The 6,859-nt window shown below is 45.5% G+C and overlaps 3 non-coding genes across 3 annotated transcripts; 1 reads left to right on the top strand and 2 right to left on the bottom strand.

Annotated features, from left to right (window-relative positions):
• Positions 1 to 1,132: 1,132 nt before the first annotated feature.
• On the bottom strand, positions 1,133 to 1,205 carry Trnar-ucg. Its single transcript has one exon. It is a non-coding gene; the product is annotated as a tRNA-Arg (tRNA).
• A 3,411-nt stretch (positions 1,206 to 4,616) lies between these two features.
• On the top strand, positions 4,617 to 4,689 carry Trnaa-agc. The gene has a single exon. It is a non-coding gene; the product is annotated as a tRNA-Ala (tRNA).
• A 679-nt stretch (positions 4,690 to 5,368) lies between these two features.
• Trnai-aau lies at positions 5,369 to 5,442 on the bottom strand. Its single transcript has one exon. It is a non-coding gene; the product is annotated as a tRNA-Ile (tRNA).
• Positions 5,443 to 6,859: the final 1,417 nt, after the last annotated feature.

Below are 6,859 nucleotides of genomic sequence, written 5' to 3'. Positions count from 1 at the left end.
CCTGCCCTGGTTCTATCAAAAGTTCCCCATCATCAGAGGTAGGTAGGATGGAGGCCATCCTGGTCTATAGAGCAAGTTCCAGTAGAGCCTCCAAAATGATTGAGACTTTGTCTCGAAAAATAAAAGATAAAAAAAAGAGCAAAATAAAAATTAAAAAATTAAAAAGAAATCTCCAGCCTTTTTCCTGATCCACTGAAGCCAGCAAAGTAAAGGGGAACCGAGAGATCTAAAAGGCTGGCCAGCATGTAAGGCTATGACGATGTATTAAAAAGGGGTAAGAAGCTAGGGGTACCAGATTAAATCTCCAGGCCTTTGCCCGACAAAGATCAGGAAAGAAAGGGCAACCTGAGAGGTCGCCCTCACTTGGAGGGTGAATTGGATTAAATCTCCAGGCCCTTGCCTGAAGGATCATCCTCAGTGGAAGGATGGATTAAAGTTGGGTAATTTAAAAAATTGGTAACAGTTAATAAACAAGGTACTAGTATTAAGTAAAAGAAAAGGCAAAGGAATATAAAATAAAAAATGTTAGCTTACATTTATATGGGGTAGGTTATTGATACAAACTTAAGGTCAGTTTTATAAGTCATCTCTAAAAACTTTTGGCAAAAGCCTGGCCTCTCCACTTTACATGTACAGAATTACAAGGAGTGGGTTCTGCTGCAGCCCCTGAGTGTAGCTCAGAACTTCTCAATGGAGAAATGATGAGGAACATACAGGACTTTTTCAACCTTTTGTTTTAATTCAAGGATTGGCTGGAGTTGTTGTGTTAAAGAAGTTTCATTTCAACAAACTAATCATAACGTAGGCAAGAGGAGAGATACGTATGCATGGTCTGTGTGTATAGGCATGGCCACGCCAGTATGTATGAAAAGTAAAGTGTAAATGCGTGAATGTTGACGAAAGCAACTGTTCTAATTGCCTTGGATATGACTAAAGGGATACTTACATCACTTCAAATATAGTTAAAAGATACCTAAATCGCTTTAGATATAGCCAAAAAGAGCATCCAGTCATTTGAGACGGGGTTTCTCTGTTCCAGGCTGACCTCGAACATACAGAAGCCCGACTGCCTCCCACCTAAACGCTGGGATTAATGGCATGCACCACCAACGCCCTGCAATGACTGTTCGCGCAACCACGAAGGGATTCGAACCCTCAATCTTCTGATCCGAAGTCAGACGCCTTATCCATTAGGCCACGTGGTCCCACACGTCAACGTCTTAACAGAAATCCTAAAAGATATAAGCCTTCAGGGCCAGTCGATTAAAAACAAAGTTTCCTCAGGGAGCTGCCGCTTTGGCAGGCCCCACCCCCAAAGGTGTCTGTGTAGATGCAAATTAGGCCTTTCAGGTCAGATACAAATGAGACCTTGTCAGCTAGTGAGAGCTACCAGTAAGATTAAAAAAGACTACTCACAGACTTCAGACTTGAAGTAATTTTCAATTTGGGACATAGTTTACAATCCTTAAATGATTCTCAAAAGTTTTTTTTTTAAAAAATACTTCATGGTTATGTCCCTTTTAAAGGACATCTACTAATAACTTAGATAGTAATCCCAATTCAACTAAACAGTTAATTAAGGAGGGTAGACAAATCCTTCTACTGTTATGGTCCAACATCAACATTTCAAACAAAGTTCAAAAAATAAAAAAGGGGGAGTAATGTCCCCAGTCCCCACATGATTCATTAAATAATACACTCCTCATTTTTAAAATGTGGATGCCAATGAGCAATCTGCTACAGACAGATTCTGGCATGATGGAACTTGAGCGAATTTTGCTCAGGCCAAATGGAGACATCCAGGCACTAGACAGTGAAAAAGACTCGATTCTGCCCTAATTTGGGGTCAAGGGCATGTTTTCTTTCAGAAAAAGAGTAAAGCTGGGCGGCTGTCACAACATTTGGTGAAATGCATGAAGCAGAGAAAAATTGGACCTAAGACCCTGGGAGCATGCCCATGCCAGTTCGAGATCTCCTAAATCAGTGTTCCTGTCCCTTGATGTCATCAAATCTACAGCCTGAGAAAAAAATAAAACAGTCGGTGTGAGATTTCCCGTTTCTCGACAGGCCTGCCGCATCAACCTCCCGAATTTGTGAGTTTTCATCCCGAAGCCAACAAAGAACTGGAAGATCAGCAGTTTGCCCTTGACACACTTTGAAACAACGAAATTCATCTTGCCATTTAAAACATTTGGACACTGGGATGGACCATGATGAGTAACAAAAGCCCCTTTTCAGTATTTAAACAGGACACAGCCGCTTGAAATGTCAGCCTTGGTGGTTCCTGTTTCTGGAATTGCCCCTATGCCAGTGTATTTTTCTGGAGAAATACAACTTGTCCTAATACGACAAAAACAAAGCAGCTAGTATCCAAATGCCTGTTGTTCTCTGAATCTACCAGGAGCCCTCTTACACTACTGGAACGGTCACCACTTCCTTCTGCCAGAGATGAAGAGAATGACTGCTTTTATCAAGCAGTAACTTTCCTGAGGGAATAGAAGCCTTATTCAAATGCTTGACCTGGGGGAGGGGGGAGGACTTCCTCTGGAGACCAGACACTCCACTACAATTTACTAACAATTTTAAGTCCTCAAGGGTATGACTCAGTATAAGCTCTTGGCTATTCCCTGATTTCCTTCCTTTGAGTCTTTGCGTTCTATTTGGGCCTGTTTCCCTCATACACTCTCCAATGGGAAGGCCCTGGTGTCTTAATCTTTTCCCATTAAACCATACCATTCTGATTCTTCTATACTTATTGACCTAACTCTTGCCTTTAATGATCTCAGGCTCTAGACCGGAATGGCACACTTCATCCTTGGGGACAGGAGTGCCTACTGGAAATCTCTAACTTTCCTATTCTTGGTGTAATCAGAGGGACAAAACAGGGATTCCTGTATGCAGAGTCATCACCCCATATTGTTCCATGGTGGTGGGGAATTTTCCCAAAGATTATTTTGCTTAGAGAGGCTGCCATTGTAAACATTTTCAGCTTTCGCCAAAGCCTCCACAAAATTTCCCAAGGGAAGAGGCATAACGAACTCCCATAACATAGAGCGAGAGTCATTGAACATTAAAGTAAAATCTTTTACTGGATAAGTGTGGTCTGCAATGTCTAAATGCTGGAACTTTGTCAAGCAACAGTGGTGGCCAATCACCATGCTGTCCACACCGTCTTATTTTCAACTTTATTGCATTTCCTAAATCTATTGCAATACCAAAACAAAACAGAGAAACCCTGTCTCGAAAAAACAAAACAAAATCTATTGCAATAAGGGTTATTGGCTTCTCCAGGAGACATGCAATCTTGCCTGTCCATGTAGGCAATGGAGTTATATGATATTTGAGGTGTTTCTTGGGGTAGACAGCTGATCTGGTCCCAGTTGGATGGATATTCTGGTCTTTGGTCGCTGTTGCCCACTCTGGATCCTAGGCACGTGTGGTAGCTGTGTGTTTCCTAGTGGAGAGGGTTTCTGCGGGTGGGTAGGTGACACAAAGGAATGGAGACGGGCTATGAGGAAAGGCTCAGGAGCAGTGGAAAAGAGCTAAGGGGACTCTGGACTCCGGCAAGAGGCAAGGTCCCTAGGGTGGCGAAGGGAGTAGGGGCTTCTGTATTTCATTCAGCCCAGTGTGGACATTGGGAGTCCCTGGGAATAAAGGTTTACATATATCATCGACTGACACAAAGGGAAGGCTGAGAGCATCCAAGGAAAGACTATCAATTATGTGTGTTATGGGCATTTGCATGCAGTGCCCGATGTGGTCAAAAGAGGGCGGCAGATGCCCTAGTACTGCAGTTCAAAATGTTGACGAGGCGCCATGTGAGTGCTGAGAGTCAAAGCCAGGTCTAGCATGATAATTCTTTAGAAATTGAAAACAGAGCCACAGAGGCTTCCCTGTAGAGGGCACATCGTCACTGTGGTGACCTCAAGGAATTCTCAGACATTTGCTTGTTCACAGGAACAGATGCCTGTCTTCTGAGATGCCCACTCCTTCATATGCAGAGAAGGATAATTCCCGGAAGGATTATTCACGGGAGGATTAATATTATAAAGCGTCTGTGTCCCTCGAAACCAACGAAGCTGAGGTTGGTATTAAGTGAGTAGAACCAGCCACCGAGGGACAAATTTCACAGGACTTCACTTACACTGTGAAATCTGACTGTTTAGGTGGCACTGGCAGAGTGGGGTCACCAAAGGCTTGGGATGGAGGGGCAGCCACCTTAGTTATTCTGATTTAGCTAAGTCACGCTACAAATATAGACAAGGAATGCCATCCATCATGCAACTATTTGACAGGCGAGATAGCTGCGTATTTTTCTAATAAACCAAGTACAAATGAGTTCTGATATGTTTCCGTAGTGTAGTGGTTATCACGCTCGCCTAACACGCTAGAGGTCCCTGGCTCGAAACCGGGCGGAAAAGAACACTACATTCTTTCCTTTTTTCCTCACTTTCTCTTTCTCTTTTCAGATTCGCAGTTCAGCGCTCCTTAAACTTTCAGGTTTTCAACTTCTCGACTTTGAGAATCCTGACTTTGGCTGTCATACTTTCCAGGTCCCAATACGAGTTGATGCGTTGGGCACACATACAGAAACATAGGACCAGTGCAACGAACCTGGGGGATTAGCTCAAATGGTAGAGCGCTCGCTTAGCATGCGAGTGGCAGTGGGATCGATGCCCACATCCTCCAACTTTTGCCACAGTGATGTGGGGGACCCCTGAATAAGGTCTCCTTACAGACTTCGGTCCCTCTTTGGGACACAAATGCCCTGTGTAGAGCTTTCAAAATCTGGAATGCGGCTGAGTTGCATGGTCATAACCAGTGTGTAATGGCGTGGGGGAAGTTCACGTAAATACCACAACACAGATCTCTGCCAGGCTCCCTGGGAGTGCTGGGAGGGACAAAGCTCAGATGGAGAAAAGTGTCAGGAAAGATCTCTGCCAGAACATGCTTTGGACCTCACTGAGCTGTTGGACACTGACGAATGGCTTGGGTTTCTGAACCCGGCATTGCTCAAGTCACTGTCTCTAGAGCAGCAGAAGGCAGGAAACAAACAGGAGTTCCCAGGCTTCTGATCCACGCGGGAAGTCAGAGTGAAGAGTCAGTGTGGCTGGACAGAAGCGAGGCTGTAGGAAACGTGAGGTGGAGAAAGAAAGGCTCAGGTTTTCCGTCGTTGCCCTCTGCTTCCAGAATGGATTCCTGCTAGAACTCGACTCCCTCCACCTGTGCTTTCAGGACACCAGAACCACAGAAACAAAACACATAAGGGAGCTTGGGTCCATAAAGATGGAGTTCTTTGAAAGTATTATATGCTTAAATATAGATCTTTGGTATGGCTGTTTCCATTTTGTTGAATTAAAATTCAGCCTGGCCCGTACGGGGATCGAACCCGCGACCTTGGCGTTATTAGCACCACGCTCTAACCAACTGAGCTAACCGGCCAACTGCATATCTACCTACTAATGCCTCTACAGAGGGGGCTTCCTACAAAATGGCACTTCTCAATGCATTCTTTGCAGTTTGTTTGTTTCCATTTTAAGGTTTTCTGAAAACAGTCTTGAACCTCACACTGTTCTAAGATTGACAATGAAAGGAATGTAAATGTCACAATCCAGTGATTGCCGAGCCAGCTTTCTTGCACCATAGACTAGCCCAGAACACTTGATGAGACCGCAAGTTGCCCGCCAGTTGCGGAAGTGAGGACTACAGAGCACTTTGAGTTCCATTTTCTGTAAGGTGGTTTATCTAAACAGCTTCCGGGAGAGGTAAATTGAAGACTTTCTTCTAAAAGTGAAGCTTTACCTGGGCCGCAGGAGGATAAAACACAGGACTTCATGCTATTAACACCACACTCTAACCAACTGAGCTAAACTCCGAGCTACGTAGTATTCTATAGGCGACCCCTACATACGAGAAAAGATATAATTGCCAATTGAGGTTGTTTGGGGGTTTTGTTTTGTTTTGTTTTGTTTGCTTTGGGTTTTCGGGCTTTTTAACATTTTTTGTTTTACTTTCTTGAAGCTGGGAAACGTTAAAAACAAAACAAAACTCGTGTTGTCCTAAATTGAAAACTTCTCTAAGCATTGAAAGAAAATAGTGTACGAGGGCAAGTAATATCACCTTGCAATGATTCTTGACCCGAAGACACTGGCCCTGGATAGCTCAGTCCACTCGCTCAGTGGCCGCCCAGACTGCCAGCCGCCCTCTAGTCCTCACGGAGTTCGCTTCCTGCGAGTTCTCCCTGTTGCCTCCAAGTGACAGTTTGACAGCCTTCCTAGTTTCACCGAATTTTGCAATCAATTCGACAAAAACTTTGGGAAAACGCTGTCGGTGGCAGGCCTCAGCCGAGTCGCGCGCGTCTCTACTGGGTCACTAAGGCTTCGCTCTAGTCTTGTAGATGCGGGAACTCCAGAGGCCTGGTGTTCGTGACCCGAAGATATTCTTCTTCGCGGCGGCGGGGCTTTGTTCCTCTGGCCACAGTAGGGGACCGCGGAGTCCTGTGTGAGGAGTTTGTACAGGACCAGCGCCCCGCCGCCCCCACCCCCACCCCCACCCCAGGCTGGTCACAGGACGGAGTCGTCTCTCTTGTCTTAGGTCTCAGTGATGCCAAACTCTGCTCAGTTCCAACTTGGGTTTGCCGTCGGCACAGTTCTGGGAGTTTGGGGGACGCCTGCTCTTCCGGCGGTTCCTAGCTGTCTCAGCGGGAACCCGAAGAGTCGAGAGGCCGCTGTCCTGTCCTCGGCGTCTGAATTCGAGGAGGGGCTCCCGTGTTCATTCCGTCCTCCTTTAAGGAAGTCTCCGAGAAGTGGACAACCTGAGATTCGAGGCGGTTTTGGTCCGAGCCTCGGCAAGACTTGGC

This window comes from Mesocricetus auratus, unplaced genomic scaffold, assembly GCF_017639785.1.
Source record: "Mesocricetus auratus isolate SY011 unplaced genomic scaffold, BCM_Maur_2.0 contig_11997_pilon_obj, whole genome shotgun sequence".
Lineage (NCBI taxonomy): Eukaryota > Metazoa > Chordata > Mammalia > Rodentia > Cricetidae > Mesocricetus > Mesocricetus auratus.
Note: the sequence above shows the minus strand (reverse complement) of the source record. Positions and strands in the feature narration are given on the sequence as shown.